We start from the raw sequence: 13632 nt of genomic DNA on the forward strand, positions 1-13632 counted from the left end.
GCCCGAGCTTTTCAAAACCCCCTGTGAATAACTCATTTCCTAGCTTCTTGGTTGGCCCGTTGTTTAGGGCACTGTTAGTCTACCTTATTCCATCATTTTTGCTGACATCCTCCCCAACCCCAGGGCATTTTTATGGTGATGACACCACAGAGTCTTAGAACTTCATCTTCAAATGTTAGATTTTTCGTCATGGTCTAAATTTTGGTATTGCATCTTGCTGTCTTCTTGTTTACATTGAGCTACAAATGATGGGACAACCTACCATCAAAACAACTTATACTAAACTGCATCTCTCAGCTCTTGGTTCAGATATCAGATCACTCTAATTCTGGGACAAAATCATCACATGCCAGAGAAACAGGGGAGTGAATGGCTACTCCAAAGAAGCTGGGAGACTCTTCTAGATCTTCTATAGGACAAAGGCATGAGTAACAGGGCAAAGAAGAAAGACAGCAGTTAATTTTGTGTCCCAACAAAAAAGCTCTGAATTAGGGGTGCCTGGGTGGCTCAGTTGGTTAACCATGTGACTTGGGCTCAGGTCATGATCTCACGTGGGTTTGAGCCCCTCATCGGGCTCTGTGCTGACAGCTCAGAGCCTGGAGCCTGCTTCGGATTCTATGTCTCTCTCTCTCTCTCTCTCTCTGCCCCTCCCCTGCTCACACTGTCTCTGTCTCTCTCAAAAATAAATACACATTAAAAAAAAAAAACAAACTCTAAATTCAGCCTGCTTCTGTCTTCCCCCTTGAGGTCCCACTTAGACGGACACGAGCTTACCCTACGATCTCAGCGAGGGTGACAGAGCCTGCCCTACCTTGGCCTTGTGTAAGTCCTAGACCATTCCCTAGCAGACATTAGCACAGGGCCCAACCCACCACCCACCTCGGGCCTCTATCCCTTGCCTCTTGGCCTACCAGGCTCCCATCGTCTGGGAAATCAGCCTTGCTGGGAAGCTGCTACCTTTTCTGTTTGGAAAAAGTTAACGGCGAAGCTTTTAACAGCCAGACGAGCGCCAGAGATGTCTCTTAAATGTTGTCCCACAACGCTGCCCTTGAAAGTTTGGGTGGAACAATGATTCAGCTCAGACAAGGCGAGTGCAGAGGGAAGAGGCCCCCTTGGGAGGGACAGCGGGGCAAACCCAGCCAGCAGACTGCTGACTGGCCCTGGCCGTGACCCTGATTTGCAATGTCTCCTTCGGGGGCTTTCAAATCACATTAGGCTCCGGCTGTCGCTGACTTGATGAGCTGTGTCAGAGCTGCGAGAGTTCTTCCGCTTGGCCTCACCAGGTGGCCCGGGCCCCTTGGGAGTCCATGTCTGTAGCCTCTAGGCCCCGCTTGGTCGGCTCCGCTCCCTCAGACTGCCCCACCTGCCTTCCCAGCTGCCCTCGCTCTCGCATGCAGGGTCCCGGGTGTTCCCCTCTGCGTCCCGGATCAGCCGTCAGACACGGGCCCCGGGTGTTCTCCGGGGTGGCTAGATCCTGGCCAACCAGTGGGCTTCAGATTACAGTCATCTGGGGAACATTTAAAAATACCAAGGCCTGAATCCCACTCGGGGCCGATGAAACCAGAGCCTTGGGGGAGAAGCCTGTGATTGTCGGACGAGGAGCCCGAGGCCGTGAGCGGGAAAGCGACTTCCCCACTTTGCACGGCTAGTGAGGGGCACAGCTCCGGGCGTCTCCACCCCTCGGCCCGGTGCTCTTGGCACTGTTACCAACACTGCTGTTGGCTCCGTGTTATTTCTGTGTCTGCGCTTCCCCACGCAGCCTCCTTGGACCGTCCAGACTTTTATCCCTACATATGGTAACGGAGGTCTGTGTGTTTCTATTGGGTATGTTTGAAAGCACAATGGAAGTTATGCCTTCGTCTGTGATTAGAACGCATGGGCTGCGACTTCGTAAATGTAAATTGTTCGGAAGCAAAAAGCTTTTAAAACTCAAGAGCTGATAGAAGGACATGAATCAAGGGGTCACTGGCCAACCTTTTACCCATAAAAAATGGGTTGGGAAGTGTGGCACAAAACCTCCCTGACCGCGACCCTTGGGACTTTGTCTAAATCCTGGCTGTCTCACCCTCCGGGGCTCTGGCCGGTGCATCTGGCATTGTCCGAAGTGTCAACGGGCTGGATGCAGTGGACAGTCTGGGTAAGGCCTCCCTGGCTGCCACGATGCGGAGCTTTGAACAAACCGCCAGGGGAATGTAGTAGCTTCTCAGATGTCCTGTCCCAGGTTGGAGGCCTCCAGGCCTTGCAGGTGGACCTGATTACCATGCTCGTCAGGGAAGAAAAGTGGAGGAGTGCAGGGTCAAGGGCACGGGCACCCAAGGAAGTGTAGGGGCAAGGCCTTTAACACAGTGAACCCTCGCACTGGTGAGCAGTGGGTGGTGTATGACAGGTGCTCACCAGGGTGGTCACCCCCGTTGCTAAGAGAACAGGTGAAAAAAGTAACGAAGAGAGAACAGAAATGTGTTTTTCCCATGCTCCCTGTGGTCGGCTGCCTCATGGCCCCCAAAGAGGTCCGTATCCTAATCTCCAGAATCTGCGAAATATTGTGGACTCTTCTGGGCCCAACTTAATTACAAGAGTCCTTCTGGGAGGGAGCCAGGAGGGTCAGAGTCAGAGAGGAGAATGTGACCATGGAAGCGGAGGCCAGAGCGATGTGGCCGCATATCAAGGAAGGCACGTAGCCTCTTGACACAGGAAAAAGCAAGGAGCTGGATTTTCCTCTAGAGATTCCAGAAAGAACCACTCCGGCTCATACATTAACTTTAACCCAGGTGAGACTGATTCTGGACTTCTGACCTCAACAACATTAGAAGAATTCCTGGTAACAGTCAGGATGCCTTTCATAGTTAAATGTGTGTGTGTGTGTGGGGGGGGACGTTGTTTAAAAAAATCAATATTTGACTATGGTCCACACTTGAAGGGTGGAAAAAGATACATAATGCAAAGAAACTCTCTTTCCTCTCCTCTCTCCCAGCCGCCAGATTCTTCTCCTCCTTAGAAGGAACTGCAGTTAAGCAGTTTCCTGTGGACACTTTCGGAGTAATTCTGTGCACACACAAGCATGTATGCACACCGACGTATGCCGTGGGCTAAGAGTGGCATATCATACAGTTTTGTGCCCTTTCTTTTTCCACTGCATAGTATTATGAGCTCATACTGTATCAGGGGTTGATTGCGGCGGGGCGGGGGGCGGGGAGTGATTCTTGTTTGTAACAGCGATGTTGATTTCCTTCGTGTGTATGTCATCATTGACACAACCGGTCATCTAGTGATAGCTATTTGGGTTGTTTCCAATTTCCTTCGGGTTCAAATAATACTGCAGCGAATATCCTAGTAATATGGCGCTTTGCATCCGTGGAATGGCTCTACCAAAGGACATGTGCATTTTTTTATTTGGCTAGATATCGCCGAGTTGCCCACCTTTGAGACAGTGTTGCCCAGCAACAGTGTTTGGAAGTGTCTGTCCCCCAGCTCCTGGCGACATAACATGTCATCTGACTTGATGTCCTCTAACAACTTGACACGTGGGAACTGGGAAACCATGAGTAACTCTGGGAATGGAGTCTGGAGGAGACCTGGGTCCCTGGGTGAGGCCCCAGCGCCCCAGCCTGGAAGCCTTTTGCCCTGTGTCCCCGGCAGCTGCACACCTACCTGGGTCACGGGGCCCCTGGATGGAGGGCCAGCACCCTCTCTCCCTCCTTCCCGATTGGCTCTCAGTTCTCCTGGAGAGGCAGATGTGAGAGCCTGACCTCTGCAGCTCTTTCTTGAATAGAAAGCTCTTTCTTTACGGCTTGATAAATTTTAGGGCCTGACGCTGAGAGGCAAGGTACGGGGCGTTCAGGGACAGGACAGCTGCAGTGAGCTGCTGTGTGTTCCCGCCTATGCTGGAATGTGGAAGGACAAAGGCATGACTGCATTTTCAGGACACATTAAAGCTATGCCTTCTGATTGCTCTGCATTTGACACTTATCAAGCCTCTCCTCGTAATCTGAATAACAGCTTTATACAAGGGACAATCATCCAGCTACTCAGAAACCACACCAGGTTTCCTTGATGTTAGCCTTTGCTCTCCGGCTTGCCTTGCTTCTGTCCTGCCCCCTGCAGGTTTATGTCACGAGGAGGAGAGTAATCAGCCCATACCCATGTTCCGGTTATAAGGCATTGCTAATTTTAGACCCCCTCTCTTACCAAAGACTTCTGATTTACCAAATAGTTCCCCAGATGTATCTGTTATGCTAAAATCAGAGTGCGTATGGGGGATATGGAATCTCTTTGTGTGTATTGAGATAGGGAGGACTGGGAGAGGAGAAAATGGAGCCTGAGGGCTTACCAGATACTTAATCTCTGAAAAACATAAAGAGACTGTCAATACAGATGGGGATGAAATCGCGTTTGGGCCACACTCTTTGTACATGGTATTCCAGTCGTCTTTCTTTCCTCCTGTGTGTGCGTGTGTGCACGCGCGTGTGTGTGGTGTTATGAAGTCCATCAGAAAAACGTCTGGCCAAATGGTCAGCACTAGAATCAGGAAACTCACAAAGAGAAGTTTCAAATCCCCGTCTAATACAGATCCCCTCCTAAGACTTCCTTCACGGGTTGGTTGGATGTTCGGATGTCCCTCAGAGCAAAGCTCAAAGGTAGCAGGGGGGCTGCTGAGCATATTTCTTTCCCGGGCACCTTGCAAACAGGGTCAGAGCGAGGTGCTAGCCATCTCTGAGAACAGATCTTTTTGTTAGGAGCTGGTGTCTGAGGTGCCAGTTAGAGAATACAGCTGGCAGGGGGCACATTTAATTTCCCGGCTGAAACTGATAAAAGAGAAAGAAGAGAGAGGTGTGATTTGCTGGAACAGTTCTACAGCTACTCCTTCATTTCTCCAATTAAAAATCCTACCCATTGGTTGGCTTGTGTGGGCCGCAGACTGGTTGGACAAAGAAGGGACAGCAGATTGCATGTGAATTTAAAAGTCATCTTTGAAGAATAACTAGATCTATTTTGAATGCCTCCGTGAAAAATGAGTGGTCGTATTGTCTGCCTTCTCCCCACCCGTGGAGTTGTTAACACTCTGAGTTATCAGAGAAAGCATTTCTCTCCTCAAACTTTGCTCCAAGTGAACGATGACATTAATTTTCAGGAGACCGTTGTGTTCACGACAGCCTAGTGTCGCCGTTCAGTGCGCAGAATGAGGGCGCGGGCACATTAAAATAAATCAGTCCCGTCCAATCAACAACGTCAACCCCAAACCCTTCTTGGCTCAGCATTAAAAATTCATGAGCACACAGTGAGGTCAGGCACAAAATAAATGTAAACGGCAAATAAAGAAGAGCTCGTCTCTCTAGGTCTCTTAGTGCGAGCAGCAAAACAACACCAAGATTCTTCTTTTTTTGTCTCCTGATTGTTGTTGTCTCCAAACTGTAGAAGCTTTTTAAAAACGATTTCCAAAAATAAAAAAGTAAATCGAAATAATTTCCAATATTGGTGACATTTAAGGATAACTCTGATAGTGTTACCGCTAATACGATCAACAAATACCACGGTGCTTACTGTGAGCCAGGACTTTTAAAAAACACATTTACAAATAAACACTCATTTAATTCTCACAGAAATTCTGTGAGAAGGGTAGCAGTAGGGTTAAAGAGACTGAGGCACGGAGAGGTTAAGTGACCAACCTAAGGCCACACAGCGAGGGAGTGGGCACCAGAGCCTCCCAATAGAGCCTTTGGAACCAACTTCCAACTGCAAAGTCTGAGACTTTGCAGAGAACCCATCTGGGGGAGTGTTGCTGCCCGGATGTCCCTCAAAGCTAGAGAGGTAGGGGAAGGAGAATTTGGTGAGGGGTTAGCGACAGCATGCCTCATTCTATTCCATGCGTTCTAATTTTTTTTTTAAATGTTTATTTGTTTTTGAGAGAGACAGAGACAGAACGCGAGTGGGTTGGGGCAGAGAGAGAGGGAGACACAGAATGCGAAGCAGGCTCCAGGCTCCAAGCTGTCAGCACAGAGCCCGACGCGGGGCTCCAACTCACAAGCTGCGAGATCATGACCTGAGCCGAAGTTGGACGCTCAGTGGACTGAGCCACCCAGACGCCCCTCTATTCCATGCATTCTATGTTATGCAGCTTCTCTGGGTTGTGATTTCTTTACCGGAACGATGGAGATGAGAAGATCAAATATAGTCGTTTGGGCAGATGAAGCCCTTTGCTAACTCTAGACTCCTAGGCAAGAGACGGGAGGGAGCTGAGGCCCCACCCCCTGCTCCTCTGGGACTCTGTTAATTACACAACCGAGCCTGAGTGTTTGAGGAAGAAAGATCTCAAGGGTCCATTTAACCTGTCAAAATCACAAGACTAAATAAACTTTGGCAAACCGTCCCTAAAAATGCTTTAACATACGCTCAGCTTTTTGCGTGAGCAGCTCCCATCCGTCTCTAGGAACCCATCCAGTTTTAACATGCTTTGATTCTATTTTTTTCAGAGTTTATGATTATCAAGAGGATTCCATGAAAGGCAAGTAACTCTTAAAGCCACACTGTAGCAAATGAATTTTCCTTTTGAGGAGCTGCCTTACATAAATAAAATGACTCCTTCCAGACAGACGGCTTTGCTTCTAAGCACCTGAGTTTTTGCCCAAGAAGAGAATCTAACAGCTGTGCTATTTCCAACCACCTTAAACAAGGGAAGGATGCCCATTGCTTGGCCATGTCTCTTCCATTGGAAGGGATGCCTAGAGGGGAAATACAAGCACATGGGGTCAGCCTACAGCATGCACACATGATGTCATGATTTACATGCCACCCACTGTCAACAAAATTGAGAGGTGACTTAGGATGAACTATACATTTATCCTGCATTGTTAAACAGGGACTGGAAGGCCGCGTCTCGTTGGCGGTTCTTAGACTTTCAAGGCTCACGGAATTTGGGGGAACCTGACAAAGGCTAAGAAGACTTGAGAAAAATGCCTGGGCGTATGTCTACCTGTCCACAGAAAAGATTGTGTGCAATTTCAGCAGCCCCCAGAGTAAGAATCCCTGAGAGAGAGAGAGGAGAGAGAGAAGAGAAAAGAAATACACTAAACCCTCGACTAATGTGTCGTCTTTGCCTAACCCTTAAATTTAGTCCTGGACTTTAAGGCACCTGCAGGACAGGCTAGAGAGTTTGCAGGACCCAGTGCCAAATGAAAACGCGGGGGCTCCTTGCCAAAAAGTTATTAAGAATTTTGAGACAGCAATAGCAGAGCGTGGGGTACTTCTGCACGGGTAATGCATGAGCAGAGAGACACAGTGGGCTCTTCTGGTCCATCTTTGAAACCACTCGAGTGGCAAGTCCTGGAAAGAAAGATGGAGAGGAAAGGGTTAGTAAACTATAATACCCTGCATTGAGAAATGTTTGGTGAACTTGGTATTACAATTTTCTTTCAATCTTTATTTATTTTTGAGAGCGAGACAGAGTGTGAGCAGGGGAGGAGCAGAGAGAGAGGGAGACACAGAATCCGAAGCAGGCTCCAGCCCCGAGCTGTCAGCGAAGAGCCCGACGCGGGGCTCAAACTGAACAACCATGAGATCATGACCTGAGCTGAAGTCCGTCGCTCAACCGACCGAGCCACCCAGGCGCCCCTATAATTTGCCTTTAAACTTTAATATGGTCTTCGTGTTTATGATGGGTGAAAAAAATCCAACAGAAGCCAATCTGTTTCCCTACTTATGCCAATGCTGAACTGTTGGCGACAGATACAGCCGCTCCCTCCGCGGCGGACAGCTGGGGGCAGATTAGCAGCAAACACATCATTGGGCAGCATGTGGTTGTACGAGGCCAGCCCCCCAGGGTATCTGAGATGCGTCACCTTTAAAGTTTGTGGCTTATAACCCGTGACCCTTTTAACAATTTTCTATCCATCAGAGTAGCACGTACACATGCCGTGAAACAAATGATCGCTTCCTGGCGACGTCTATGAAAACCCAGCTATTCCTTAACCTACTACCCTTTCCTCTCCATCCTTCTTTCCAGGACTTGCCACTTGAGCTGTTTCTGGTGGTAGTTACCCTCATCTTTCTGGATAAGATGCTTGCCTGCAATTTTTGGCTTCATAGGTTTTCGTCGATGCCTGTTGACAGTTATTATTTGCAGAGGCTTGAAATTTTTTGAGGACTCCTCGTATTCTGGTCATTTCCTGCATTCCCAGGATAGAAGCCATAAAAATTGCATTCTCAGCGGGGTGCAGGGATGTGATTTAGACGTCATCAGTGAGATGCACCTGCCAGCATTTTGGTGCTGCAGGGGGCACGCGAGGAAAGGGGCCCCCGGAGAAAGGAGTCTGCCGGGGCCCATGGAGGTGGAGGTCTGGCTTTTGTGAGGCCAAAGGGGCAGGGGCTCTGTCAGGTGGTCTGGGCGCCAGGGGCGTCCTGGGCTGGCTGCAGTGTGGGTGCCGGACGCTGGAGACAGTGCGGGCACTCACCAGGGCAGCCTGCAGCGCGTCGGATGCTGCTCCCAGAGAGATTCTGGAGCGTACCTGATATCCCCGACAACCTCATTTCCTGTTTTAACGAGCCAGACTGGAGCCTGCTCTCGGCACCTGGGAGCCTTGACTTACACACGCCGCTCTTCATCTGCCATTATGTTCCCATCAACATTTTTGGTTAAATCAGTCTTCGGTATCTACATTATTAGGACCTTGTAAAAATACTGTTTACCGCTGAGCCAGTTTGCATATCATGGGTGATAGGAAGTTAAAGAGGGTCCCCCCTCCCCGCTTTTTTTTCTCAATGTAGGCTACGTTTCCAACACGACATAGTATTGATTCCCGCTTTCCAAAGTGAGGCATGGGGTCACCTGAGCAGGACTTGCAGCCGAGAATCAAATGACTAGATTTTGCCCTTAGCTGACCAGCCAGCTCCTGTCCATTGAAAGGGGCTGTAGAGGAACCCCTGGGTGGCTCAGTGGGTTAAGCGTCCATCTCTTGATTTGGGCTCAGGTCATGATCTCACGGTTTCTGAGACTGAGCCCCGCATCAAATCCCCCTTGGGATTCTCTCTTCCTCTCTCTCTGCCCCTACCTGGTTCACACACACACACACACACACACACACATGCACACACACATACTCTCTCTCTCAAAAGAAATAAATGCACATTTTTAAAAAGGGGCTGTAGAAACCTAGGGAGTCGGGGATTAGATGAATAGTTTTGGAGAGAGCTGTCAGAATGCTGAGAACTGTAACACCAGCCCTCCCCTACCCCATCCCACACCAACACACACGGGAGTGGTGGGAGGAATTCTCTCCCTCACTTGCAGCCTGGGGAAAGGGGCTTCGGTGGGTCCTCTGAGAGCCCGTCCCAAGTCCCCAAGAGCTCGAGGAAGCCTAGTAGTGTCCGAATCACTCCTGAAAAGCCTAAAAATGAGATGCTGTGGCTCTGGTGCCGGGGACAAAAGAGGTGGCAGCTCCGGGGATGCCCCGCAAGCCCAGAGTTTGTCAGAGCAAAAGTAGAAGGACATGTCGCTCGGGTCAGATGACCCACACGAGGGAGGTCACCTTATGTCCAAAAGGATAGTCTGGAAGAGCATATTGATCCCGACAGGAGGTAGACCACTGGGTTCCCAGGAAACAAAGGGGAAACAGTGGGTGGCCAGCCAGGGAAAGGTGTTTGCCTCGGGAGAATTACAGGGGCGCCTGGGTGGCTCAGTTAAGCGTCTGGCTGTTGATGTCAGCTCAGGTCATGATCTCGCGGTTCGTGGGTTAGAGCCCGGTGTTGAGCTCAGTGCTGACAGCACAGAGCCTCTTGGGATTCTTTCTCTTTCTCCCTCCCCCTCCCCCACTCCCACTCTCTCTCTCTTCTTCATAATAAATAAATAAACCTTACAAAAAGAGAGAATTACAGGTGACAAAATCTCAAGAATCACTGGGGTGGGGGTGTCTCCTCCCTCTCCCAAAGTGCCCCATGAGAGAAGGTATCATCTCTAAACACACACCCATCCAAAAAAACCCAAAAAAGTGGAGGTGGTGGGAGACTTTCTTATCCCCTTACCTTTCCCTTCTTTTCTCTGCTCCCATCCTGACAAGGCCAGAACTTTTGCTTAGCAAACGAGAAAACGAGGTGAAGCATAAGCCTGAGTAGTCAACCTACCATAGACCTGAGTATTCAGAGGGGTAGCTTTAAATTTAAGTGACATCTGGGGAGCCTGGGTGGCTCAGTCGGTTAAGCTTCGGACATCGGCTCAAGTCATGATCTTGCGGTTTGTAAATTTGAGCCCCGTGTTGGGCTCTGTGCCGACAGCTGGGATCCTGGAGCCTGCTTTGGATTCTGTGTCTCCTACGCTCTCTGCCCCTCCCCCACTTGTGCTCTGTATGTCTCTCTCGCTCAAAAAATAAACATTAAACAATTTTTTTAATAAATATTTAAAAAAATTAAAATTAAATTGCATCTAAGTTATGACTCTTTCAGTGTAGTCATTACACACATTTCTATTTCCTTTCTTGTTCGAGTTTTTTAGCTTTTTCCAGAGTTAATAATTGCCTCATTTTTTCATATTACATGAACCCGTCTAATTGTCCCATCAGCAACTGGTTCTTTTACAAATGTGCAAACATGTCCTGTAATTCATTTGTTTATTTACTCTTCCTGCTGACTTCCTTCCCAGGGCCTCTATACCTTTAGCAGTTTGGTTGTTCTTGTCTTGCCCTTTTCTTGCTTCCTGAGACTTTCTTGTGCATCTCTCTGAGTTGAATCGATGAGTCTTATGCCTTCCTATTTCTTAGTTCACCTCTTAGTTCATCCCTTGGTTTAGTATAAAAAAAAATCTCCCAGCATCTTCAACAACTGCTGCAAGGTAAAGTTTCTATTCCTTGCATTTTTAAAGATTTAAAAAAAATTTTTTTAAGTAATCTCTACACCCAACATGGGGCTCGAACTCACAACCCTAAGATCAAGAGTTGTATGCTCCACCGACTGTACCAGCCAGGTGCCCCACACTCCTTGCATTTTTAAATGTTTTTATTCCACCTTCACACTTGATTGATAGTTTAGTTGGGTATAGATTTCTAGGTTGAGACAAATTTTTATGTGGAATTTTAGAGATATCACTACCTTGTTTTCCAGCTTCCAGGGATGATAGTGAGAAGTAAATTGTCATTTTACTCCCTAGTACATAACTAGGTTCCCCTCTCACTCTCTAAAAACTTTAATATCTCTGGGGTCTGAAATTTCATGCTGACATATACTAAGCACTCAGTGAGCCCTTTCTATTTAGAAACTAATTTCACTGGGGCGCCTGGGTGTCTCAGTTGGTTGGCCATCCGACTTCGGTTCAGGTCATGATCTTGCAGTTCACGAGTTCGAGCCCCAGGTCGGGCTCTGTGCTGACAGCTCAGAGCCTGAAGTCTGCTTCGGATTCTGTGTTTCCCTCTCTCTCTGCCCCTCCCCTGCTCATGCTCTGTCTCTGTCTCCCTGAGAAATAAATAAACATTTAAAAAAATGTACTAATTTCCTTAACTTTAGGAAAAAATGTTCTGCTCTGCACTTTTTAAAAAATGAAGATGATTTTTAAAAAGCAGTTTAAGTTTCACTGCAAAATTAAGGAGAAAGTACAGAAATTTCCCATATATCCTTGCTCCCACATGTGCATAACCTCCCCTGTTATCAATATGCCCCATTAAAGCAGTACATTTGTTACAACTCATAAACCTCCACTAACACACCATAATCACCCAAAGTCTATGGTTTATAGGTTCCTTCTTGGTGTTGTATATTCTATGAGTTGGGCAAATGTAAAATAACATATATCCATCATTATGATAACAGAGAGAGTATTTTCACCGTCCTAAGAATTATCTGTGCCCTACCTATTCATCCTTCCCCACTCCCAACTCCTGCCACCCACTGATCTTCCGATTGTCTTCATAGTATTGCCTTTTCCATAATGTCATGTAGTTGGAATCGTATAGTATGTGGCCTTTTTATATTGGCTTTTTTTCACTTGGTAATATGCACTATTTTATTAACAACAATTTTCCTCTTGGGGTGCTTGGGTGGCTCAGCTGGTTAAGCATCTGACTTTTGATTTTGGCTCAGGTCATGATCTTGTGGTTCGTGAATTCAAGCCCCACATCAGGCTCTGTGCTGACAGTGCAGAGCCTGCTTGAGATTCTCTCTCTCCCTCTCTCTCTCTCTGTCCCTCCTCTGTTAGCTCTCTCTCTCAAAAAAAAAACTTTAAAAAAGATAACAATTTTCCTCTTTATCTTCTCTATTCTTTCTTTATGAAACTCTTCCTAGTGAGATTTTATACCTCCTCAATTGATCCTTTATTTTTTTTCCTCTTTTCTATTTTATGTTCCCAGTCTCTCTTTTTTTCTTCTGAGAGAATGTTGTCTTACACCTTTATCTTGAGGATACTTATAAAACTTTCTATTACATAAACAAAAGTTTCTAAGAAAACGGAATGGAGATTTTCCCCCAAATTAAAAATAGAATTATCATATAATCCAGAAATTCAACTTCTAGGTAAATACCCAAGAGACCTGAAAGCAGGGTCTTAATGAGTTATTCACAGTATGTCTTAGGCTTACAAAGCCTTATTCACAATAGCCAAAAGGGGGAAGCAACCCAGGGATCGTTTGACAGATGAATGGATAAGCAAATTGTAAGCACATACAATGGAATATTACGGAGCCTCAGAAAGGAAGAAAATTCTGACACATGCTACATCACGGATGAACCTTGAGGACGTTACGCTAAGTGAGATAAGCCAGTCAGAAAAAGTCAAAGCCTATATGATTCCACTTATATGAGATACCGCGAGTCGTCAAAGTAAGAGACAGAAAGCAGAATGGTGGTTGCCAGGGCTGGGTGGCGGAGGGAATGGGGAGCTCCTGTTTAATGGGTACAGTTTCAGTTTTGCAACATGAAAAGAGTTCTGGAGATGGATGGTGGTAATGGTTGCACAACAACCCTGATGCCACTCAACTGTATGCTTACGAGTGGTTAACATGGCAAGAAACCACAAGCATTGGTGAGGATGCGGAGAAAAAGGAACCTTCGTGCACTGCTGGTGGGCCAGCAAGCTGGTGCAGCCACTCTGGAAAACAGTATGGAGGTTCCTCCAAAAGTTAAAAATAGAACTACCCTATGGCCCAGCAATTGCACTACTGGGTATTCATCCAAGGGATACAAAAACCCTAATTTGAAAAAAAGATACGAACCTCTGTGTTTACTGCAGCATTATTTACAATAGCCAAATTATGGAAGCAGCCCAAGTGTCCATCAGTAGATGGATGGATAAAGAGGATGTGGTACACACACACGCGTGCACGTGGGCACGCACACACACGCACACACACACACACACACACACGCACGCACAGGAATATTACTCAGTCATAAAAAAGAATGAAATCTTGCCATTTGCAACAACACGCGTGGAGCTAGAGTGTGTAATGCTAAGCAAAATGAGTTGGCCAGAGAAAGACAAACGCCATACGGTTTCACTTATACTTGGAATTTAAGAAACGAAACAAATGAACAAAGGAAAAAAAAGAGAGAGAGAGATGCAAACCAAGGAGCAGATTCTTAACAATAGAGAACAAAGTGATGGTTACCAGAGGGGAGATGGGTAGAGGGATGGGTGAAAAAAGTAATGGGGAGTACAGAGTA

The sequence above is a fragment of the Panthera pardus genome, unplaced genomic scaffold (assembly GCF_024362965.1).
Source record: "Panthera pardus isolate Hobbes unplaced genomic scaffold, ASM2436296v1 HiC_scaffold_16, whole genome shotgun sequence".
NCBI classification, from domain to species: domain Eukaryota; kingdom Metazoa; phylum Chordata; class Mammalia; order Carnivora; family Felidae; genus Panthera; species Panthera pardus.